The sequence below is a fragment of the Salmo trutta genome, chromosome 29 (genome assembly GCF_901001165.1).
Source record: "Salmo trutta chromosome 29, fSalTru1.1, whole genome shotgun sequence".
In the NCBI taxonomy this organism is placed as follows: domain Eukaryota; kingdom Metazoa; phylum Chordata; class Actinopteri; order Salmoniformes; family Salmonidae; genus Salmo; species Salmo trutta.
Window position 1 is genome coordinate 31467127 of NC_042985.1, and position 26347 is coordinate 31493473.

The 26347-nt window shown below is 41.8% G+C and overlaps 1 long non-coding RNA gene and 3 other non-coding genes across 4 annotated transcripts; all 4 read left to right on the forward strand.

The window, feature by feature from the left end:
- The first annotated feature begins 20603 nt into the window (after positions 1 to 20603).
- LOC115167744 (uncharacterized) lies at positions 20604 to 21105 on the forward strand. Its single transcript, XR_003870546.1, has 2 exons — positions 20604 to 20715; positions 20885 to 21105. It is a non-coding gene; the product is annotated as an uncharacterized LOC115167744 (long non-coding RNA).
- A 708-nt stretch (positions 21106 to 21813) lies between these two features.
- trnam-cau (transfer RNA methionine (anticodon CAU)) lies at positions 21814 to 21885 on the forward strand. Its single transcript has one exon. It is a non-coding gene; the product is annotated as a tRNA-Met (tRNA).
- Positions 21886 to 22535: 650 nt separating this feature from the next.
- Positions 22536 to 22608, forward strand: trnaf-gaa (transfer RNA phenylalanine (anticodon GAA)). The gene has a single exon. It is a non-coding gene; the product is annotated as a tRNA-Phe (tRNA).
- Positions 22609 to 24761: 2153 nt separating this feature from the next.
- trnaf-gaa (transfer RNA phenylalanine (anticodon GAA)) lies at positions 24762 to 24834 on the forward strand. Its single transcript has one exon. It is a non-coding gene; the product is annotated as a tRNA-Phe (tRNA).
- The last annotated feature ends 1513 nt before the right edge of the window (positions 24835 to 26347 follow it).

The following is a 26347-nucleotide window of genomic DNA, read 5'->3' on the forward strand; positions in this document are numbered from 1 at the left end:
AGCAGGGTCCTCTGTGCCAAATTATTACACAATAATGTGAGAATTCCGATCGAGAGGAAAAGCACTGATGAGGAAGAATGGGTTCAGGATCAAACACGGATGTCAGTCATTCCATTTCATGATCAAAGTAGTTTCAAACAAAACACAGCAACACTGACAATTTGTCAAAAGCTATAATTTGTCAAAATAAGCTTTACGTTTTAACAAATGACTGATAAATACATATATTTTAATCATGGTAAAACATTTTTTTTTACCATCACTCCATTTAGCCTAGTTGAAATAAATGCTTTAGATATTCTTCACCATACACTTCCTCAGCTTGTAGTAAAGTCTGTGTGTCAATGTGAGAGACCCTGTACTATCTCTCAAAGGAACCATTCATTTTGCTAGTTTGACCACAGACTGCATGATCCTAAAGCATGTCCAGTTGGGGAATGAGACTGGGACACTTTATTAAAAACAACCCAATTTCAAAAAAACGTCATAGTACTTGAATACTATTTATGTTGATCTCACTTTTACTCCTCAACGCTCATGCTGCTTTACTGTAGTTTACATGGCTGCCCTACACAACTAAACAATCATAATGAGTAGCCTAAACATCTCCAGTCAGCAGAACATATCAGTACTAAAATGATGTATTGTTGATGGGCTTTACCACCTGAGGTTTTCTGTGGATCCGATTGGCTACAAATACAGGTAAAATTGCATCAGTAAGTCCTCCATGCATCCTCTTTATCACATCTCCATCATCCTCACCTCAAACATGGTGGCAGAACAATATTACAGATCCTGCTTGCTTTGGATTCCCAGCAGCCTTGTGAAGCAATGGTTGAATGATAAGGGATGCGAGTTGACTTATAAGTCTATGGTGTTACCTTGTAGAAACAAATACGTCCTATAGACCTAGTCTTCGGTAGTAAGTAACCTATATAATATCAATCAAATTATTAAGATATGGAGAGACTGGCCTGTTGGAGAAAATAAAAGTGCTTGAGGGTTCCAAAGGGAAGGGAAACTATGACATGCAATATATTTCTTTATCCATTCAGTCAGTGACCTTAGAGTACAGAGAATATTGCGGATCATGAGTTTCAAATGTGATCAGTTCATGACCCACATCCAAACATCACTTCCTTCACTTTAAAGGCTTTTACTCATGATCCACAATATTGGTATGCATTGCTAGCTAGCATAATCATAACCTCCAAAGTTGTTTTGTCACACCCTGATCTGTTTCACCTGTCTTTGTGTTTGTCTCCACCACCCACCGGGTGTCTTTCATCTCCCCTCATTATCCCCTGTGTATTTATACCGGTGTTCTCTTTTTGTCTGTTGCCAGTTCGTTTTGTTCAAGCCTAACAGCATTTTTTCCCCTTTGCTCCGGTCTGTTTCTAGTTTTCCCGGTTTTGACCATTCTGCCTGCTCTGACCCTGCCTGCCGTCCTGTACCTTGTCCCACCACACTGGATTATTGACCTCTGCCTGCCCTGACCCTGAGACTGCCTGCCGTTCTGTACCTTTTGGACTCTGATCTGGATTACTGACCTTTGCCTGCCCTTGACCTGTTGTTTTGCCTGCCCCCTGTTCTAGTAATAAACTTTTGTTACTTCGATACTGTCTGCATCTGGGTCTTCCCTAAAACGTGATAGTACTACTGGCCATGACCGACCCAGCAGACTCAGAACAGCTGCACAATGCTGTCTCCCTGTAAGGAGCCACCATTGGATGACACGAGGAGTTACTGCAATGTGTTATGGAGGGACTCCATACCCTGGCTGAATGCCATGACAAGGCATTCAAGACTTGCTGGAGCAGCCTACTCCAGTGTCCCGAGAACTTCACTTACCTCCTCCAGAGTGCTGCGCTGGAGATTCCGGAACCTGCCGGGATTCTCTCTCACAGTGCTCCCTCATTTTCAGGCTGCGGTCTTCTTCGCTCCCCTCGAGGATAGCGTACATCATAACACTGATGTCCGGGAGAGCACTCGCCTGGTCTGCCTCAGTCTAGAGGAGTTCGTGAGGTGGTCAAAGATGAGCTTGCAGCCCGGGAACTGCCCATGGACATTGACTTCCTCATAGCCTAGACCATCCGGATCAATGGGCGGCTTCGAGAATGTAGGAGGGAGAGGGAATCTGTGCCCTGCCACCCTCGTTCGCTCTCGATTCCAACCTTGCCCCACAAAGAATCCCGGAGACCCCCGAAGTCTAAATGTCAGAGTAAACCCAACGTCAACCGAGTTCTCTCGGGAATCCCTGAGGGCTGCCGACTCGCCTCCTTCGGAGTCCAGGCTCATGGGCAGGGCTAGATTGACTCCGCTTATGCCAACTCCACACCCAGAGCTGTCTATATTGTGGCGCTACGGGACATGTCGTAGCTACCTGCCCATTAAAAAACAAGGCTCATCAAGAAGGGGCGAGTACTCTGGTAGGCCTTATGGAGAACTTTTCCTCTCCCCTTGCTCACACCCCTTTCCATGCCATCCTGCTGTGGGGGAACCAGTTGAAATCTCTCCGGGTACTCATCGACTCTGGGGCCGATTAGTTTTTTTGGACGCTACCCTGGCGTCCGAGCTAGGCATCCCCACTCAGCCCCTCTCCATTCCCATGGATGTTAGAGTGCTGGACAGGCACTCTATAGGCCAGGTCACTCACATCAACCTACGAGTGTCAGAGAACCACAGCGAGGCAATCCAATTTATGCTGATTAAGTCTCCTCCGGTTCCCGTGATATTGGGATTATTTTGGCTCCAGCGACCCAATCCCATCACAGACTGGACTGCTGGTGCCATTATGGGTTGGAGCCCGTTCTGCCACGCCCATTGTCTGAAGTCAGCGTAGCCTGCCCCGGGATGTCTTCGCTTCCGTCGCACTGACCCTATGACCGCGGGATCGAGCTTCTCCCAGGCACCACTCCCCCCCGTGATGACTGTACTCAATGTTTCCTGGGATTCTGCAACTTTTATCGCCGCTTTATCCGGGGTTACAGCACCCTGGCTTCCCCCTGTCTGCACTCACCTCTCCCAAGGTTCCGTTCACGTGGTCCCCAGCTGCTGACTGGGTGTTCCGGGATCTCAAACACAGTTTCACCACAGCTCCCATCTTGGTTCATCCTGACCCATCCCACCAGTTCATGGTGGAGGCAGACGCTTCAGATGTCGGAGTGGGGGCTGTCCTGTCCCAGCGTTCTGCCCTGGACCTCAAGTTACATCCCTTCTCCCATCGCCTTAACGCCATGGAGAGGAACTACGATGTGGGGAATTGTGAGCTTCTCGTGGTGAAAATTGCGTTGGAGGAGTGGAGGCACTAGCTGGAGGGGGCGGAACATCCGTTCATTGTGTGGACCGACCACAAGAACATGGAATATCTCCTCACAGCCAAGCGTCTCAATTCCAGGCGAGCAAGGGGGGCCCTGCTCTTCACCCAGTTAACCTGTTGGGGTGTAGGGGGCAGTATTTTCACGGCCGGATGAAAAAACGTACCCAAATTAAACTGGTTACTACTCTTGCCCAGAAGGTATTGCTGTCCACCCGGGATCTGCCCCTCCGGGTGGAGTCCCGTAAACTTTTCCCGGTTTATCTTCCCTTTCTCCAAGGTCATTAGCCCCTCTGATGTTCATCTTCTGTTGCACCGTACCCTCCCACTTTTCATGTGTCAAAAATCAAACCTATGTCTCACAGCCCTTTGTCAGCCCTTTTGCCTGCCCCCTGTTCTAGTAATAAACTTTTGTTACTTCGACACTGTCTGCATCTGGGTCTTCCCTAAAATGTTATAGTTTAGCAGTCCCTCCCTGTTAATCCATGATTGCCATGGCATAAGTAGAGGTACAAAACCTACAAACAAAACTACTGACAACCCAGTCTCTCATTAAGTATGTACTATATGTACAAAGAAGCACGTTTTAATGTACTAATAGCACAAACGTATGGCGCATCAAACTTAACACCAGATACCTCTGATGCCACACCCCTTCTGAATCCCTTTAAACTTGATGTGCCCTGAATTTGTGCTATTAGTACAAATAAACATAACTGCTTATTTGGTTGAAGCTAACCAGCTATTTTACAGTGAGAACGATGTAAGTTATTGGACAAGAAATGACAAATAATGTAGTGTTTTCTATATTTCGGCCTGCATAATTCTAAACTCTTATTTCAAATCAGTTACGTATATTGGTTCATTTTGTAGACAGGAAGTGATATTTATTCGCTCTGGCCAACAGTATCTTGTATGCTAGGTTCCTGCAGGTTGCAACACCAGTGAACATTGGGCCTTTTTAGCTAGCTGCTCGCTGTTATTAATTATGTAAAAAGACAATATCAATCATGTGAGCACATGGAAACACTTTAGTGAATTATTGAGGTATTTATTTCATGATTTAAAAGTGTCTGGAAGTGAGTGACGGACTGTGAAACGCAATCTCCCATGATTCCGTAGTACCAGAACTGACGTTTTATAATTTGTACCGGAACTGACCGTTGTGTTCCTTCTTATTGTACCTGTGGTTGCGTTGAATACCTCTCCCAACTTAAAATAAACAAACAGTTACTCTGCATAGAATACATAACATAACAGAATAAACTATTTTGCCTTTTAAATTAGATCTTTGACGGCGTAGCTAGTTTATTCATGGCCAGTGTGTGTCCCATAGAAATATGATTACATAGCTACACAGGTGTCTGCACATTTTAAACTGTAATTCTCTTTTTGCTGTCTGTATACCAATTGTATATATATCAATATACATCTAGTTCATAAATAATAATAGCATCTTTGTTCGCACCTGAGATGTTAATGAATTAAAGCAGATAATAACAAAAACCTTTGAGTGTTATGTCACGACCTGACCATAGTAAGATGTTATTTTCTATGGTAGAGTAGGTCAGGGGGTGTTTTGTGTTTTTCTATGTTTTGTATATCTATGTTTAGTTCTAGTTTTCTATTTCTATGTTGTTTTTTGGGATGATCTCCAATTAGAGGAAGATGGTACTCGTCTCTAATTGGAGATCATACTTAAGTAGGTTTTTTTCCACCTGTGTTTGTGGGTAGTTGTCTTCTGTGTAGTTTATGTACCTGACAGAACTGTGCGCTTTCGTTTTCCCTCTTTGTTATTTTTCCTGTAGTGTTTTGAGTTATAATAATTATTAATCATGAGCAATCAACACGCTACGCTTTGGTCCCCTCTCTACGACAGCCGTTACATGTTAACTGTGAAGGCCTTGCCTTTTGTTTTGCACAATATAACACACTTCCCACGATAATGAAAATCAACCATCCACAATGTATACCAATTTGCTTCTATCATGTGTGAATCTATATATACTGCTCAAAAAAAATAAAGGGAACACTTAAACAACACAATGTAACTCTAAGTCAATCACACTTCTGTGAAATCAAACTGTCCACTTAGGAAGCAACACTGATTGACAATAAATTTCACATGCTGTTGTGCAAATGGAATAGACAACAGGTGGAAATTATAGGCAATTAGCAAGACACCCCCAATAAAGGAGTGGTTCTGCAGGTGGTGACCACAGACCACTTCTCAGTTCCAATGCTTCCTGGCTGATGTTTTGGTCACTTTTGAATGCTGGCGGTGCTTTCACTTTAGTGGTAGCATGAGACGGAGTCTACAACCCACACAAGTGGCTCAGGTAGTGCAGCTCATCCAGGGTGGCACATCAATGCGAGCTGTGGCAAGAAGGTTTGCTGTGTCTGTCAGCGTAGTGTCCAGAGCATGGAGGCGCTACCAGGAGACAGGCCAGTACATCAGGAGACGTGGAGGAGGCCGTAGGAGGGCAACAACCCAGCAGCAGGACCGCTACCTCCGCCTTTGTGCAAGGAGGAGCACTGCCAGAGCCCTGCAAAATGACCTCCTCCAGGCCACAAATGTGCATGTGTGCTCAAACGGTCAGAAACAGACGCCATGAGGGTGGTATGAGGGCCCGACGTCCACAGGTGGGGGTTGTGCTTACAGCCCAACACCGTGCAGGACGTTTGGCATTTGCCAGAGAACACCAAGATTGGCAAATTCGCCACTGGCGCCCTGTGCTCTTCACAGATGAAAGCAGGTTCACACTGAGCACATGTGACAGACGTGACAGTCTGGAGACACCGTGGAGAACGTTCTGCTGCCTGCAACATCCTCCAGCATGACCGGTTTGGCGGTGGGTCAGTCATGGTGTGGGGTGGCATTTCTTTGGGGGGCCGCACAGCCCTCCATGTGCTCGCCAGAGGTAGCCTGACTGCCATTAGGTACCGAGATGAGATCCTCAGACCCCTTGTGAGACCATATGCTGGTGCGGTTGGCCCTGGGTTCCTCCTAATGCAAGACAATGCTAGACCTCATGTGGCTGGAGTGTGTCAGCAGTTCGAAGGAATTGATGCTATGGACTGGCCCGCCCGTTCCCCAGACCTGAATCCAATTGAGCACATCTGGGACATCATGTCTCGCTCCATCCACCAACGCCACGTTGCACCACAGACTGTCCAGGAGTTGGCGGATGCTTTAGTCCAGGTCTGGGAGGAGATCCCTCAGGAGACCATCCGCCACCTCATCAGGAGCATGCCCAGGCGTTGTAGGGAGGTCATACAGGCACGTGGAGTCCACACACACAACTGAGCCTCATTTTGACTTGTTTTAAGGACATTACATCAAAGTTGGATCAGCCTGTAGTGTGGTTTTCCACTTAAATTTTGAGTGTGACTCCAAATCCAGACCTCCATGGGTTGATAAATTGGATTTCCATTGATTATTTTTGTGTAATTTTGTTGTCAGCACATTCAACTATGTAAAGATAAAAGTATTTAATAAGATTATTTCATTCATTCAAATCTAGGATGTGTTATTTTAGTGTTCCCTTTATTTTTTTGAGCAGTGTATATATATATGGCCAATGAATCTATATATATATATATATATATATATATATATATATATATATATAATTGTGTCTCACAGTATAATAACACACATTGTTACTTTTTTTCTATGTTAACATACAATAATGTTTATGTTCAACCAAATAGAGAAATGAGCTTGAGCAAGAGCAGGATGTGGCACGGGTGACATTTGAGAAGGCTCTTCGAGAAAGCTATCGCACAGCATTAAAATTTCAACATATGTGATATTGCTTCCCATTCCTGCAGTATATTTTTAGGGAAGTTGAATTGTGGGTACATACCACAATGTTGTTGTGTTAGAATGGGAATCTGTCTGTGATTAAAATTATATGTTTGATTTGAATAAATACTTTAGGATCAGAAGGAAGGAGCTGCAAAGTGACAGTCACCTGCTCCTACCACTAGTCTTGCCCCTGTCCAATGGATAGAGAGGGACAGCAGAGGCAACATAATTCACAAAAAACCTGGACAAAAAAGGTCTAAGAAGACCTCACGACATGGTAAGTTCTATGTACCTGTAACCCTCTCACCAGGCTCGAATTTGACTCTCACGATATTACCTTACGTAGAATCTCTCAACTGCATGGGATGTTAGCTGAGAAGGACATCTCCAATAAGAATCCCTATTGTAAACTCTTAAAGGTGATGACAAATAGGCTATTAACTTCAGATGGAATGATTATCAATTTTTGTTATTGTATAAGGATATGCTTTCCCATGCATTAAATGAAATTGAAACAGGAAATGACTCCACCAAGGCAACATACATAAGGTTCAAGATGTGTATTATTACATTTTCAATGCACCACAAAATATAAATAATAAACCCCAATGAGTCGTGCACAACCCATGTCCAAATTATTTCAAGCTTCCGTTAACCAGGTCAACTCTCCCATTGGCCACAGCGACCTTATTGGTCAAAACTTAAACTTCAAAGTAAACCAACCTATTCACTTGTACATTACCAATTAATTACCAATTACAAATAAACTCAATACTTGGTTCTACCAAGGGTATTACATACCTATTTAGTTGTGTGTTTGTTTACGCATGTAACGTGTAACTATTTTTTCTAAATCGATAACATATGCCAGTCCTGGCTGATTCATGTTAATTGTATATTGTTGTCATCAAAAGTCACAGTGGAGGACATGGAACTTACCGGAACAGGTGACCATATTGCAGCTAATGGCGAAGGTGAGAACCGCTTTAAATAGAGCTTGACCCTGGAGCATCTGACCGTAAAACAGGGTTTCCCAAACATCTCCACTGGCCCTCCATAGAAGTTTCACATTTTGGTTTTAACCCTAAATTGCCACACCTGATTTAGTTAGTCAAAGGCTTGATGATTAGTTGAATAATTGAACCATGTGTGCCAGTTAAGGGTTAAAACTCAAATGTGAAATGTCTGGAGGGGCCGAGGAGAGGTTTTGGAAACCCTGCCCTAAAGGAACCCCAACGGAGATGCCAAGAGTGAGATCTCCCTTGGGGGATTTCTTAATAGACTTATCAAGGCTAGAATCATTACACTACTCCCTTGGTTCAGAAAACACAACCGGTGCTTCTCTATCACAAATCCCTCACGCCTTCATAGGATTTGCTTTTGACCCTCATACACTATCCTACTTCTGCTCATTTGACCTGAGGTAGGCTTGAAGCCAGGTCGCTTGAAACTAAGGAAATCACTCTACACACAACAACCCCAAGAGTGTAAGAGCCTCATCAAGGCTAGAGTCATTCAACTTGTCAGGCAGCATGGCTACCATTTAGGATATTTCTAACTAGTACTAAATGCAGTTGCAATATACTGACCAATTTTAGCTGGCTCATTGGCTTTCATTTCAATATGGGATTAAATACAAAATGGTGCTAAACAACTTTCAAATCCTCAGACTGATTGACTGTAACCTAAGCCTTTGTCTTGCAGGCATGAACTCTTAGGTTGCATGTATTGAAAATAGATTCAAAATCCTCTTGCAATACCCATGCTCCTGCACCTATCCCCCCATGATACAGGTACAGTATGCTAGAACACCAAACAAATACCGTGCCAACCTTAAAATGTAATACAGCCAAGCTATTATTTTCATGAGTTCTCCCTGACGCAGGACCTACAGGAGCTGATAGGGAGTTTCACAGGGCCAGATTGTCATGTAACTCCAAAGGTGACTTGGGCAGAGGGGCAGGCCTTGTGTGCATACAAGTGGGGGGAAAAGAGAGAGGCAATGGTGGACAGCATGCTCTCTGCCGAAGGTACTGTGTTGGGCCAGTGTCAGTATTGCAGTAGTGAGGATGCGGTTGTGCAAGAGATGACTGCCCAGGCATCTTCTCTGTGCCACGTGACAGCCACCCACAGCACCAAGGTTTTGTACAACAGAGAGTCTCTGTTTGAAGGGTTTGATCGCCCCTTGTCCCCAACCACCGTAATTCATCAAGATGATGAGTGGTCCCTTACCTTCCAGGAGCAAGGTGTGCGTTTATAGTTTTGCTGTTTCAAATTAAATCTGATAGCACCTCCTGCAATACCAACTTTTTTGTCATGCTGCACAATTTAATGCACCAGTCCAAATATATAGAACAATTTACTTGTGATTCTTTGGTGTCACATTTTGGTTTCTAGTTTGTCTTTTGCCACAGCTGTGTGGTTGTGCCCCCAGTGCCCTGACAGTGATGAGTGGCAAGCAGGTCATCCTGATTGGAATAAAATGGTAAGTATGTGGTTTTTAAGGACTTTACTTCTATTTACATGTTATTAAAGAACATAATTAATTACTTCCTAATAATTACTCCTGACTCAGGGAACTACAACCTGTCCCTTTCTGCTCTGAACTGCTCCGGGTGTCTGAGATATTGGACAGTGGGGTGGACGAACTTGAAAAGAGTGGCTACTGGCCAGCCACCGTGACTCACCGGACCATCTTCACAGTGGACCTCTTCAAGTCCTTTGAAGACATGAAGGTGCTGGCCCCAGGATGCACCCGTCAAGCCTTTGTGGGACTGCTTGACGGAAGAACAAAGCACTTTGGTAGAGTAAGTGTGTATATACTAATCAAATTATAATTTGAATGAGTCGTTAATATTGCCCTTTACTTATACCTCTACGTTTTGCATGTTATTAGAGTGGAAAGATGTGTCGACACATTCCAGAAGGCATTCCCTGAATGGATGTATGGGCGGTTGGAAATAGACAAGCTTTGTGTAAGCGATCTCCTCTATTGTCCTGCCTGCTGTCATGACTGTCCTGTGAGGATCCAAATAGGTCAGATCAGCTTTGCAATAAATAACTTCAGGCAGACCCCCTTTCACCCGCAGAGGAGTGAGAAGGGAGCTGGTGGCGGTTGACAGCTCACGCCCTGCTGTAAATCAAGGACAGAACATTCAGCTCTCTCGCTCTCCAAATTCACCGGAGGAATGTGCCTTTGTTTCACAGATTTTCCCACCGAAACTCTAACACGTTTTAAAGCGAATACTGGAACAATATTTCTAATATAGAATGAGGGGAATGGTCAGAGGCGACCTAAAAGAACACGGATGTTGGTCTGGTTGTTATTTTGTGATGTCATTAAAAACAATTATAAAGGAAATACTGTATACACACTACATGTACGAAGTTCCCATCCTCTACGTTGTGCATGAAATATGAAAACATTTTCTTAAGAGAGGGACATGATTTTAAGAGCCATAAAAGATAAGTTTTGCATAACTTTGTACCAGTGACAAGCCTTGCCCTTAGTGAGGACAGAGAGCGTGCCAGTCTGACGAACCGACCCTTTTGAAGAACTGTATAAAATGAGGGGTTAAGAGTTAACATATCAGACCAGAGAGGCGTGTAGCTGCAGCTCACATCCAAAGAGATTTGAACTCTGAAATCTCAACACGAGGTAGAGACGATAAAGTCACCTCCAGGACAAATCACTGGTACGGCTGATTAGCTGTTCTAAGTAAAGTACCTAGAAACATTTATTTAAGTGGGACCATTCTATTAGTCTGTTCAAACCATCATAATCTACTACTTTCATCAACCCCCTGGGAACTATCTTCAAAGAAGCCTCTTCCAAAGCGAATGGAAGTAGAATAAACTCTGTTGTTCTGTTCAGGACTACACGACAAGTCACTGGATACCGGACGACTGCAGAGGAGAACAACATTAGAAGACGGGTGGGGACCCCTCTAGGACAATCAGAGCCTTACAAGCGTGCCGCAAAAAGGCCCAACACCCTTTTCAAAAAGGCCATGTAAAGAGAGAAACCAAGGATTTTCACATAAATAAATTAATAATCTCTTACTTCAAGCAGGCAGTGGTTCGTGTGCAAAGTGAAAGTAGTCTCTAAATGTAACAAAATTAAGTGTCTGTCCCTCCCTCGCTTTCCCTCCATGTACTTTTGTAACAAGCAGCCATATTGTCAGTCTGCTAGGGACCGGTTTCTAATGTATTAAGTGTATATGTTTATGTTACCATATAGTTAGCTAGTAAATAAATAATTCAACCAATTTGTGTAGTACTGAATCATAAGGCTCAGGTTTTCACATATTCCGGAGGTTACGACTGTTCAGAATGATGATATGAGGTTATGATTAATAAGTTGTTTATAGATGAAATAGGTAAAGACCTTGAGTTTAATTTGGGAGACGGTAACTCTTTAAAGAACCGCTCTCGTGGTGCCCCAAATCCTAATGGGTTAATTGTTACATCATTTCAAATCAGGTAACAACTAAACATAGTTAGTTGATTAGATAAATAAGTCAGATTAAATGTTAAAGTAAAGTCACTGCACTGCTCACGGGAGATGCATGCTATATCAGTGGATAGGAATCGCAAGCAATACTACTTCCGGAAAGCCTCAGGGTTTGTACTACCTTCTTTGTTGATGTTTTGTTCAGGGTATAATTACACCTTCTTAAAGTGCATGCTGGTCTTCTTTTTGTTATGAAGTATATGTTTGTGATGTTATATTGTGGGACAGTGATTTGTCTTTTTGCTTTATCTATATCCCTCCGACACACACACACACACACACACACACACACACACACACACACACACACACACACACACACACACACACACACACACACACACACACACAGAGGTTGGAGCAACACAATCAGATGTCTGGGACTTGAACCAGCAACCCACCTCTCTAGGCTACTTGCCACATCCTGGCGGTTTGGTTTTATGTATAATTTTGTGATGTAATCTTGCAGTCTGACTCTCTATTTAATGTTGAGAAGGGCTTCTATGATGTTGTCTTTCTGGTGAAAGACGATGTGTCATCCTTCGTCAAACATGTCCATACAAAGACCAATCCCAGTTTCTAAAGCATAGCTTAATGTCACCTAGTTTAGAACTTGTTTATTTTAAGTTAATCTCTGCACCACTGTGATTTTCATGTTGTAGACGCCAGGCAAAGGAGTGTGTGGCACGTCAGAGTGGACAGCAGCCAAAGAGACTTCGGGAAAATCATCTGCCAAAGTAGATGAGGGCCTAGAGATAGCAGTTTGCCACACGGCATGCTCCTTAAGGCCCTCAATATGTACAGAGGCGAAATATATGCCTAAGCAATGTACTTGCAGAAGGAGCGGTCTTCTACTGGCATGGTGGGCTTTTTCTGCTGCGATGTTGCATACAAATACTGGCTATACTTGCAGAAAGTTGTGCAGGCATGCCCAGAGTTAGAGGAGCTTCTAAAAATGCACCCTCTCCGTTCTGCATGTGACTGGGTGGAATTGCCCCCTTGCATGTCTAAGATAAACACTCTGTTGTTATGCAGAAACACAATAAGTTCCTCTCACTGGTGTTGTCAAGGCCTGCCTAAGTCTAGGACCCTCATGGGCATGGAAGTGTGTGTGTGGAATAGGACTGTAGTCAGATGCCGCCCCCCCCCCCCCCCCCAGCATCTTCTCTCTTTAACTGCTGACCTTATCTCAAGTTGATTTCCACATCCCTCATTGTCCTAGTTCCACAGAAACTGGCCTGCCTTATCAGGAACTGAAACCAAACTGCTACCCTTTGCCTCCTTCCTTAGAAATATTAATATTCAGCAATAACATGTTTGAACAGAATATGAACTTCCTGCACTTCCCCCTGTCTTACTCAGCAACTTTCCATACCCAAAGTTCCTATTCACCCTTCATTAACCCCTAAAATATACATTTCTTATACCTGTAAAGTAATCAATACTTTCTAATATGATGATAGGAATTAGTATATTTCAAGCCAGATTCCAACAGGTAGAAAAGTGAATGTTTCTCTGACTCAACTTCATAATTGCATTGATGTCAGTGGATTCATGTTTGTAATTTGCCCTGTTTGACAGCCACACTTCAGACAGGGCAGACGGAGCATCTCCAGAAGAGGTTTGAGTGGCTTTACCTCAGTGTGAAACAGAGGAAACACTACCTCTACCGTTTGACAATGAATTAAGCACTAACAGCTGTGTGTGTTTCAATCGATTACATAGTATGAATGTATTATTGATGTAATAAAGTGTTGGTGCAGCATGTTGTAAGTCATTGCTACCCCTTGCAACATTGTAAGTACAACATCTTTCTAATCTGATATTGAGTGGAAGGTACTGTTGCCCAACCCATATAAACTCAGCAAAAAAAAGAAACATCCCTTTCAGGACCCTGTCTTTCAAAGATAATTCGTAAAAATCCAAATAACTTCACAGATCTTCATTGTAAAGAGTTTAAACACTGTTTCCCTGCTTGTTCAATGAACCATAAACAATTAATGAACATGCACCTGTGGAATGGTCATTAAGACGCTTACAGACGTCAGGCAATTAAGGTCACAGTTATGAAAACTTAGGACACTAAAGAGGCCTTTCTACTGACTCTGAAAAACACCAAAAGAAAGATGCCCAGGGTCTCTGCTCATCTGCGTTAAAGTGCCTTAGGCATGCTGCAAGGAGGCATGAGGACTGCAGATGTGGCCAGGGCAATAAAATGCAATGTCCGTTGTGTGAGACGCCTAAGACAGGGCTACAGGGGAGACAGGACGGACAGCTGATCGTCCTCACAGTGGCAAACCACATGTACCCATCCTGTGCAGGTGTTACATGCGAACATCACACCTGCGGGACAGGTACAGGATGGCAAGAACAACTGCCCGAGTTACACCAGGAACGCACAATCCCTCCATCAGTGCTCAGAATGTCCGCAACAGGTTGAGAGAGGCTGGACTGAGGGCTTGTAGGCTTGTTGTACGGCAGGTCCTTACCAAACATCACCGGCAACAACGTCGCCTATGGGCACAAACCCACATCCTCCTCCCTCATGTGGTAACCTTTCCTGCAGGCTCATCCTGACTTGACCCTCCAGCATGACAATGCCACCATCCATACTGCACAGAACGAGCATAATTCCCTGCAAGACAGGAATGTCAATGTTCTGAAAAAGAGCCAGGATCTCAATCCCATTGAGCACGTCTGGGACCTGTTGGATCGGAGGGTGAGGGCTAGGGCCATTCCCCCCAGAAATGTCCAGGAACTTGCAGGTGCCTTGGTGGAAGAGTGGGGTAACATGTCACAGCAAGAACTGGTAAATCTGGTACAGTCCATGAGGAGATGCACTGCTGTACTTAATGCAGTACGTGGCCACACCAGCTACTGACTGTTACTTTTGATCCCCCTTTGGTCAGGGACACATTATTCAATTTCTTAGTCAGATGTCTGTGGAACTTGTTCAGTTTGTCTCAGTTGTTGAATCTTATGTTCATACAAATATTTACACTTGTTAAGTTTGCTGAAAAATAAAACGCAGTTGACAGTGAGGGCGTTTGTTTTTTTGCTGTGTTTAATTCGCACTGCATCCTACACCATCATGTGTCATGTTAAAGCTTAGTGTCTGATGAAGAAAAATAACGTAGCATGACTATTTATAGCAGCATATGATTTAATAGTTGTTTCACCATAACAAATTGATGTCAATTGATATATTCATGGTATAAAAAATATAATTATACATTAGAAAGTTCAAACTATAGCCTACTAAGAGGCACCTGGCGCAAAGCTGATTGATATACGGTGCAAGAAAAAGTGTGAACCCTTTGTTAATTACCTGGATTTCTGCATAAATTGATCAAACTTGATCTAACCATCTAAGTCACAACAATAGACAGTGTGCTTAAACTAATAACACAAATTGTATTTCTCGTCTATATTGAAAACATAATAAAAAAATTCAGTGTAGGTTGGAAAAAGTATGTGAACCCCTAGGCTAATGACTTCTCCAAAAGCTAATTGGAGTCAGCTAACCTGGAGTCCAATGAATGAGATTATTGGAGATGTTGGTTAGAGTTGCCCTGCCCTACACAACTCACAAAATTTGAGTTTGCTATTCACAAGAAGCATTGCCTGATGTGAACCATGCCTCGAACAAAAGAGATCTCAGAAGACCTAAGATTAAGAATTGTTGACTTGCATAAAGCTGGAAAGGGTTACAATAATTATAAAAGCCTTGATGTTCATCAGTCCACATAAAACAAATTGTCTATAAATGGAGAAAGTTCAGCACTGTTGCTACTCTAGGCGTGGCCGTCCTGCAATGATGACTGCAAGAGCACAATGAGGTGAAGAATCCTAGAGTGTCAGCTAAAGACTTACAGAAATCTCTGGAACATACTAACATCTCTGTTGACGAGTCTACGATACGTAAAACACTAAACAAGAATAGTGTTCATGGGAGAACACCACGGGAGAAGACACTGCTGTCCAAAAAAAACATTGCTGCACGTCTGAAGTTCACAAAAGAGCACCTGGATGTTCCACAGCACTACTGGAAAAATATTCTGTGGACAGATGAAACTAAAGTTAAGTTGTTTGGAAGGAACACACTTTTTTTTTTTTTTTTTAAGAGGCACAGCACACCAACATGAAAACCTCATCCCAACTCTAAAGTATGGTGGAGGGAGCATCATGGTTTGGGTCTACTTTGCTGCCTCAGGGCTTGGACAGCTTGCTAGCATCAACGGAAAAATAATTCCCAAGTTTATCAAGACTTTTTGCAGGAGAATGTAAGGCTGTCTGCCAATTGAAGGTCAATAGAAGTTGGGTGACGCAACAGGACAACGACCCAAAACAGAAGTAAATCAACAGAATGGCTTCAGAAGAAAATACATTTTATGGAGTGGCCCAGTCAGTCCTGACCTCAACCCGATTGAGATGGTGGCATGACCTCAAGAAAGCCGTTCACACCAGACGTCACAAGAATATTGCTGAACTGGAAGTTTTGTAAAGAGGATTGGTCCAAAATTCCTCCTGATCGTTGTGCAGGTCTGATCCGCAACTACAGAAAACATTTGGTTCAGGTTATTGCTTCCAAAGGAGGGTCAACCAGTTATTAAATCCAAGGGTTCACATACTTTTTCCACCCTACACTGTGAATGTTTACACAGTGTGTTCAATAAAGACATGCAAACGTATAATTGTTTGTGTGTTATTAGTTGAAGCACACTGTGACTTAGATGAAGGTCAGATTAAGATTGATGACCATTTTATGCAGAAATCAGGGTAATTCCAAAGGGTTCACATAACTTTTGCCACTGTAGGTTATGAGCAGTGGATTGGTCTGAACAACTTTAGTAGGCATAATGATTATGAGGAATGAGAATAAAATCAACAAAGGTGATGGGAATATTGCATTTTGAAAATCAGTGTACCTGCATGAGGGGTGTCAGGAAGAATTAGGGCATTTTGAAAGGGCTGATACAAATGGTAACATTGTAACAGGGAGCAACTTATATTGCCGACTGACCGTCAAATAGGCTACGCAATATAGGGCTATTGGCGATAATAAGCGCATCTTCATAGAGGAGCATATTATAGGCCTTTAATAGGCTAGGTGTTGCTATAGATTAAAATACACACACACACATACATATATATACATATATATATATATACTACCATGCTATTATGTTTATTACCTCACGTTCATTATTTTGTAGGCTACCACTGGATCACATTGACACACGGCATATTTTCCTACAGGTATGTTTATCTGCTTGGGTTCTGTGGGCAACTTAAAGGGACATATTTTCTGAAGGTGAAAACCAAATCATGGCACAGCTGCTCTATTTGGCTAGGCAGTGAGAAGTCAGCGCATTATTGTCTTGCTTATCAGAAATATGCTGTGCTGAAGACCATGGTAACAGGTGTGGTTATGGCCATTATGCGAATAATGGGTATAGAGGTTGAACGGCCATATAAAGAGTGTAGAATGTTTAAATAGTATATTTTTCCGAGGATCTCAATGATCCAATATCAAGATAAAAAATTTATAAACATTTACAAACACTTGTTCTGCCATGAAGCTCTATATGTCTGGTCATGGAATCCCCAAAATTGTATTTTGGGGTTTTGGTAGCTCAGACTATATTTGTGGTGAAACAGACATTTGTGCAGTCCCATACCCCTGGTGGCCATGGGGTGCTCAGTAGTAACCCCCCAAAGGTGCAATTTCTCCAAACTTGAATGATTCATTAGTCAAAAACAGATGAACATATTCAAACATTATTTGACATGAAGGTTTACTAAGGGACCCTAATTAAATCACGAGGTTCCCCATTAAGATTAAAATGTGTTTGTCCTTCACATTTAAAAAGTGCACTACTTTAAACATCGAGCTGGCATGTGCTGATGCAGCACAGCATTATGTAGGTTTTAATGAAGGTACATATCAATTTACAGGCATATTATGATGCGAAGCCAATTAGGGTTAGGAAAAGACACCAGAAGAAGTCAGCATATTTGTAGTTCACAACTTATTCGGTTTAGGGAAGAAAATGTGCCATTATCCTTACATAAATGAATTCAGAAAAATGGATACTGCATAAGCAAACATCAACGCGATTCAAAATAAAGACCGATGCAATTACCGCATCCAAATTATCACAGCAGTTTAGAAACTGCAGTAAAAGTGCATTAACTGCAGTCGGTCTGTCTTGTGCTTGTTTATTCCCTTGCCTGCTGAAAAGCCGATAACGAAAGAGGAAGTTGTACATTTGGTGTGCAAGCCACCCTTCATTGTATATTGGTTTAACACAGCAACATTTTGAGAGCGAAGTTAGATAACCTTTGGGTAGTGCAACATGATTGGTTATAAGCTAAGTAAAGAATGTTTGTGTTAATCTGCATCCATCCCTTATGACACATTTCCTTATAGAGTCATATGTCTGTAAAATGCTATGTTCTCATTGCAATATGACATGTATACACTTGCATTCTTAAAACACATGGGAAGCAGAGTTGCGGTTCTTGACACTCACACCTGTGCACCTGGCATCCTGTTTAAAGGCACTTCAAAATGTTGTCTTCTCAATAAGGGATCATAGCTTTCACCTGGATTTACTTGGTCAGTCTGTCAAGGAAAGAGCAAGTATTCACAATGATATTACACTGATTGTACAAAACAAGTATACTTACAGTAGAGTAACTTCTCAAACACAAATCTAAGGCCAGTGTGAGCCACCGTCTCCTCCTCTGACAGGTCCCTAGAGGTGGTGAGGACCTGGGCTTTAAACCGCCCCAATGTGCATCTTCAGAATCTGTCAATATGAACACAAAATCATAGGCTAATTGTTTAATATCATAAGAATTCCAGAATGCGGTAGTAAGTAGAGGGTTATTTTGGATATTAAATTGCCCACATCAGGAACAAGATCAATAAACTGATTAAGGCTGATTCAGTTATTGGCCTGACTAGACTCTGGAGGTCATGACATAGCAGAAAACCAGATAGAAACTGGATCTGTATAGTACTTCAAATGACCCTAGGAGTACTTGTAACTGGTTTGTAATGCCAAAGTGCTCAGAAAGATTTATGAGGTCCGTTTTACCTAATGCAATAGTTTATTTTTCTATGGCCGTACTTGAGGATCACGCACACACGCGCTAGATCATAAAGGAACAATTGTCCAGAGTATTGAGCTTACGAATTCACAGTTTGTTAACCACTCCACACAGGCTACTGTTTGGCTGTAGCCCATGCCAAATAAATGAAGGATACCCGTATAAAACAACCTTGACCATCCTTATTTAGACCAGTCATAAGATTGTTCTCTATGGCTAAACATGGCCTTAAACTTGCGATTGCCGCCCCCCCCCCCTTCAAAATCTGACTTCAAATGATTTTTAATTATTATTTATCAGCAATTTCTGATAATCCATGATATATTCTGATCAACTGGCTTGTTATTGTGTCAGGAAACCATTACAACAGATCAAAGATGCTTTACCAAATTCATAGTTACTGTATTTTGCCTTTGTAGGGCAGTCTTGCAAAGTAGTATAGTTTTATTGTTTGCACTATTGCTGGATCACATCTCTGATGCCCCTGTAGACTTGGACAGTGAGCCTTCCCAGTCTAATCCACTGATGCTGCCACAGATGCTGTCCCAGCGCACAAACTGAAGCTACAACAGTCATTCTCTGTTTACCTGATTGTCCAAAAAAGGTGAACTGTGTGACAAATAATCTACACTCAGAAAGAAAGCATTTTATCGGATCTTAAATGGTTCAATCTGGAACCTTTTTTAGAGGGTTTGGGGCACAAATAGTGCCCCAAAGTACTTATTTTTCTGAGTGTACTACTAAGGCGCAAAGGAATTCCAGATTATTTTTTCTGATCAGTTTAATGGTTGTGCAGACAGGACATAACCCATTTCTTTAATGGACACATGCTGGCCAATAAATAAACTTGCTACACTGTCAGATCTAATTAAATTGTAAAATACAAGTGTTTCTTCTATTATATGCAGAGTAATAGTCTTTCCTTAAGTTCGGTGCGAAATAAAACAAATGTATTAATTATATGGTCAGTTCCGGTACTATGGAATCATGGTCCGTCACTCACTGCACACCACTTAAATCATGTGTCAAATAAATCATTTTCTAAAGATTATTTCCATGTGCTTACACAATTGATATTGATTGATGAGAACCTCACAAGTGTCTTCTAGTCCAGTGACTGGAGTTAACTGTCCTTCCAGTCTGACGGAAGCCACCTGTGAGAACATTTGATGGTTTAGTGCAGTGTTATGAAGGGGAGATACATACTTTTCAGTTTGAAAGTATAGCCTACCTCAAACTGATACCCTTCTACAGCTCTGTCAGCAAAGCCGCCTTAAACTTCAGTATTTCAACAACTCTTGTCTTCCAACTATCAAGGCGAGACCCAGATGCAGACACGGGAGGCAGATGGTTTGGGTCATTGATATTTATTATAATCCAAGAGAATGGTCATGGACAAGCAAAAGGTCAAAACCAGTTCAGAGTGCAGGAGGTACAGAGTGGCTGGCAAAATGGTCAGGCAGGTGGGTACAGAAACAGGCAAGGGTCAAAACCGTGAGGACCAGCAAAAAGAGAATAGAAAAAGCCGGTGCATTGGAAAAACACACTGGTTGACTTGAACATACAAGACAAACTGGAACAGAGAGACAAGAAACACAAGGATAAATACACCGGGAAAATAAGCGACACCTGGAGGGGGTGGAGACAATCACAAGGACAGGTGAAACAGATCAGGGTGTGACACCACCTTGTTAGGCAATCACATGTACCTACGGGGGAAGGATGGCCAGCCACACAGGAAGGTGAATTTCAATAACTAAATTTGCACTGCTGTCTTTCTCTTTCTGTTTCTCACACTCTCCATCTCCCTGTCTTTCACTCTCTTCCCACCTCTCTCTCTCTCTCCATGGCAGGTCTATGCACAAGGACTACTTTTAACAATTTCCACAGAAAAGTTTACAAAAACACATTTACTTGAAGATCAGTGCAGATACAAGGTTTGGTAACAGAAGAACGGTTTGTGCTTTTTTTTGCTGTAATTCTCTTACGAACCTTGGGTTGTTTAACTTTTCAATCGTTGAGTTTTGTTTTACATACATCTTCAAGTGAAATATCTGAGTGTCAGCCTCACTCAGTTATTGTGGAATTGCCCCTAACTAAACCCTTTGTTTTTGCTTTGTTCCAGTCAACAAACAGCTGGCAGACAAAGAGAGAGTGGCGCTGCACTCGAGAACTCCCAGCTTCTGGAGGTGGTCAACCAGTGTCTGAAATCCAATGCAAGGACACGCTAACCCTCCTGATGGACCAATAGAAAATTCTCCTTAGTCCAGGAGTAGGCTTAATGTTTCTCTCCTGACATGCTAACTGGACTGGTTGTTCTGTTTATGTTGAGTAAATGGCAAATGTTTCTCCTATGCTGCCATTGTATTATTTTCATCTAACAGAATTCCCTTGTATCATGTTTGAGTCCATGATGTAGGCAGAAATAAACACACACTATAGTTATATTTTCACTAGGTTCCTGACATCTTCAGTTTTACACTATTATAGACAAGCATTGAATCCTTTATTATACAAGAAAAGCAATAAAATATACTTATTCTGCCATTGAAAATATATCTGATATTAATGGCATTTGCAAAGAGAACCAAGAAAATGCATACATCTCTAATAAATGAAGTGATCTCAAAGTACACGCCAAAAAACTGGGGAAGTGGCCCTGACACTGAATGAGAAAGGCCTTAGATAGATACTTGCACCATTTGGATTTCCTTCATATACTTTATTACATGTTTTTCAAAAATGCAGTAAAATATGTGAATCTGCATTTGAGTTGCTTTTTTTCTCACTTATCTTTCATGTGGTTCAAAATAAAATAAATGACTTGATTTAAAAACTATTTTTATTTTAGAAAATGAATAAGGTAGTTTAATGATATACATTTTGTCATTAGATTTGTCTATACTTATTTTACTATGGCAGTGGAAGGAGTATTGTTATTTTCAAATTCTCTTCAAGGAGCCGATAAGATCTTCGCTGTGTACACCATAAACTCATCCGACATGATCAAAAGCTACATTTCAAATACTACATCCCCTCTACCTCTTACCAGACAGCAGAGTGGCGCAGCGGAAGCGTGCTGGGCCCATAACCCAGAGGTCGATGGATCGAAACCATCCTCTGCTATGTGTTTTACATGTGGACAATTCAGCGAAGACAAAAACACAAAAAAAGTAATATAAAAAGCCTTTATGCAATAGAAATGATACCTACATACAGTTATGATTTGACAAAATAAAAGGAGAACTTTGTTTTCTAAGAATGTGTTAAAATGGTATTTGTAAGCAATACTATAACTTATATAATATATCAACTATAAAGAATGAATGGGTGAGTTAGACCACATTAATATTGCATCATCCTGAAGGGTAAATACCACCTTCTCATGGACAATGGATGAAATAACAGGTCATGTTATCTGAGTAGTTCTAGAACTTCCATTACACATTGAGAGCCTGTGTCTGTTAGCAAGAAGACTCCAGATCAACTGAGGCTCATTTTCGTACCTGTCGTCAGTAATTGGGTTAGCCTAATTTGAACAAAAATTCTAACTAAAAGTATGTGTGAGTTTGTCAGGAGACCAGCAGGTGGACGCATTGTTTTTCTAGCAGTTTGACAAAGAACGTGTGCGTGATTATTCCATCCATGTGGGGGCATTTGTCACTCGCTGTTGGAGAAAGATGAATAGAAAATATTCATGATCCTAAAATCAACTAAATAAACCAGACAGCCAACCACACACGTTAGAATAGTTTTAGGGCAACTCAATCAGGGCCGCCGAAATAGCTCAGTTGGGAGAGCGTTAGACTGAAGATCTAAAGGTCCCTGGTTCGATCCCGGGTTTCGGCAGGAACTCGTTTTGCGAGAGTTCGATATTTGGCCAGATAAACAGAGGGTTGCAGATTTGAAACAGGTTCAATGGGAAAATATCGGTTGGACAAGACTAAACTCTCCTAACTCCTCCATTTTTTCTCTGTGACCCAACCTGTACTCAGAGCATTTCATATTATTCTGTATGTATATCGAAGATACTCCTTGAGTATGATATGTTACGTTTCATATTGTATGTGTTTTTTGGGAATGTCCATCATCCATTTCGTATAATATGTTATGAATTACAATTCGTATGATGTTACGAATTTCCTAAATGTACTATACATTATGAATTAACAAAATGTTAAGATTTTGCTAAACGTATGATATATTACGAATTCCAATTTGTCTTTCACAACTGACTTCATTTGTTTTTATGACTTTACACATTTATTTTGGGATCCAACACTGTAAACGTAATTTGCCTGATGACGCGCGAGTGGAGAAGGAGCTTCTCATTACAAACAAACACATTGTCGTCCACGTTGACTCTCCTTGCCGCCACTCCTCGATTAAGTTTGACCTTTTTTCAAAGGAGGCGAGAGAGGACACAGAAGAGAGAACGCAGGACTTGATCAAATCTAATTGAGAAATGGCCAATTAGTCATTAGGCGAACGGAGGAGTGCTCTCGCCTTCTCGATTGCCTCCTCAAGAGTATCCTACCTGAGTCTTTCGCGGAAGAGTTTTGAGATCCGCTATACCCTCTTTGAATCAGCTGTTGTTTACTGGGAGGAGAAAAGCACCCACATATTTTAAAACAATATGCTACTTATCCTTTTATCTATAAAATGTCTAGCAAAACTAGCTACATGTATTTTTACTACTTTACACATTTGATTAAACCCTTGTAGCCTAAACGTAATTTGCATGATGACGCTTGAGTGAAGGAGTCTAATTTCCTACAAGAACATTTGTTTCCACATTTCCTCCCCTCCTCTCCTTGGCTATTTTTGACTTTTTTTTTAAAAGGAGGCGAGGAGAGAATGGAGGAGTACAGCAAACCAACTGAGAATTCAGACTGACATTAATAGATCAAAATGTAATTAGAGCATTCAGATAAGGGTTTTTGTGAGTGAATTAAGAGGAAGGAGAGAATACTGTTGAGTAATACATCAATGAAACATTATGCTGTATAAGCATGAAAAATAGTAATACAGTTAAATAAACACCACAGAGGGGCAAACAAATTGAACACAAATAATTACAATGATATATAATTAACTGAAAATGGGGAGACTGATTGCTGGCTCTGCCAGGCCATAAGAAGGACTGGGTGCTAACTGAGGGACAGCCGAGCATAGTATTAATTTGTGGATGTCTATCATCCATTTCGAATGATGTGTTACGAATTACAATTTGTAAGATATGTTACGAATTTCAGTTCATACAATTTGTTATGAATTGCAATTCGTGCAATAAGTTTCAAATTTGCAAAATGTACAATATGTTACGAATTTTAAAAACGTATGTTAAGTTACGAATAAAAATGTGTTGTGGCTAACGTTAGCTAGTGGTGGCTAACGCTAATGTTAGCTAGCTGGCTAACATTAGCTAGGGATTGGGAATTAGGTTGAAGGTTTAAGGTTAGGGTTAGCTAAAAGCGTTAAGGTTAGGTTTAGAGTAAGTATCTAAAAAGTAGTAAGATTCTACTTAGCTAAAGTTGTCCGTGATGAGATTCGAACACGCAACCTTTGGGTTGGTAGACATTCGTAACCTTAAGTCTTACGTAACTATACTAAATGTAACATACTCATTTGTGTTTCATGGACAATGGATGAAATAACAGGTCATGTTATCTGAGTAGTTCTAGAACTTCCATTACACATTGAGAGCCTGTGTCTGTTAGCAAGAAGACTCCAGATCAACTGAGGCACCTTTTCGTACCTGTCGTCAGTAATTCTAACTAAAAGTATGTGTGAGTTTGTCAGGAGACCAGCAGGTGGACGCATTGTTTTTCTAGCAGTTTGACAAAGAACGTGTGCGTGATTATTCCATCCATGTGGGGGCATTTGTCACTCGCTGTTGGAGAAAGATGAATAGAAAATATTCATGATCCTAAAATCAACTGAATAAACCAGACAGCCAACCACACACGTTAGAATAGTTTTAGGGCAACTCAATCAGGGCCGCCGAAATAGCTCAGTTGGGAGAGCGTTAGACTGAAGATCTAAAGGTCCCTGGTTCGATCCCGGGTTTCGGCAGGAACTTGTTTTGCGAGAGTTCGATTAATGTTTACCATGTTATGTCTGGTCTATGAGACCAGTCTGCAGACAGACGCCCAGCTGGGCACAGATGTCGAGAGCACGGACAAAGAGGCCCAGCTGTGCACGGACAGGGCCGATTAATTTCTGCTATTGAAATAAGGGCGAAAGTTTGTAATTACGGCTATAAGATGTAACATTTCATCACAGTGAACAGATCGGATGTATAGATGGAACATTAAATGAATAGTGTAAAACCTTTAGCTAACATCTAAACTTGCTCAGCACATTAGAACGCACACAGAAGCATAAGCAAGTGCATGTGTATTCAATATCAACAGCTAGCTAGCTGTAGCGTTTGTGAAGTAATTTTTAAGTATCTAATGTTAGCTAGCTGGGTGTGACAAAACATAGGCCTACTATAAAATCACACGATGATTTTTGCCAAGTATGGAAATATTGGGGCAGACAAAATCAAATCAAATTTCATGAGTCACATATGCCGAATACAACAGGTGTAGACCCTACAGAGAAATGCTTACTTATGAGCCCCTAACCAACAATGCAGTTTCAAAAGAATATGGATAAGAATAAGAGATTAAAGTAACAAGTAATTAAAGAGCAGCAGTAAAATAACAATAGCGAGACTACATACGGGGGTACTGATACAGAGTCAATTTACGGGGGCACTGGTTAGTTGAGGTAATATGTACATGTATGTAGAGTTATTAAAGTGACTATGCATAGATGACAACAGAGTAGTAGTGGTGTAAAGGGGTGGGGGGCTCTGGGCCAATTGGTGTTAAACTATGCTAGTTAGCCTACCCCTTCAACGCAGGTAGGCTATAACTTATTGAGAGTAAATGGCCGAATTACTCTGCAATATAATTACATCATTGGCATGATGGCATTGCGTTGCAGAAGAGGTGTTTCGGTCAGCTAGTGTAGATGTCACTGCAGCACATTGCTTTCTGACCCTCATGTCCACACTGACCAGCTGTCCTTCTAGGTGTGTTGCTGGACATGATTGAATCCTGCTAGTGTCTGGAAACTGGGCCTAAGACTTTGGAGCTATATTCACACACACAACAACACACCATCAGTGTGTGTCTGGCAATGTTTGTATGCATACCCATGTTGTTTCCATTATGGCTCCTACGAAACGTGTGTTTTCTCCCTGCCTGCAGCAATATTCCAAACCGCTCCACCTTTTCATGCCCATTCTGTGGAGCCCGCAATCTGGATCAACAGGAGCTGGTCAAACACTGTATGGAGAACCACCGCAACGATCCCAACAAAGTGGTCAGTCTGCTATGTTATACCCTGAACTAAGTACACTGTCCTAGTCTGAACTAAGTACACTGTCCTAGTCTGAACTGAGTACACTGTCCTAGTCTGAACTAAGTACACTGTCCTAGTCTGAACTAAGTACACTGTCCTAGTCTGAACTAAGTACACTGTCCTAGTCTGAACTGAGTACACTGTCCTAGTCTGAACTGAGTACACTGTCCTA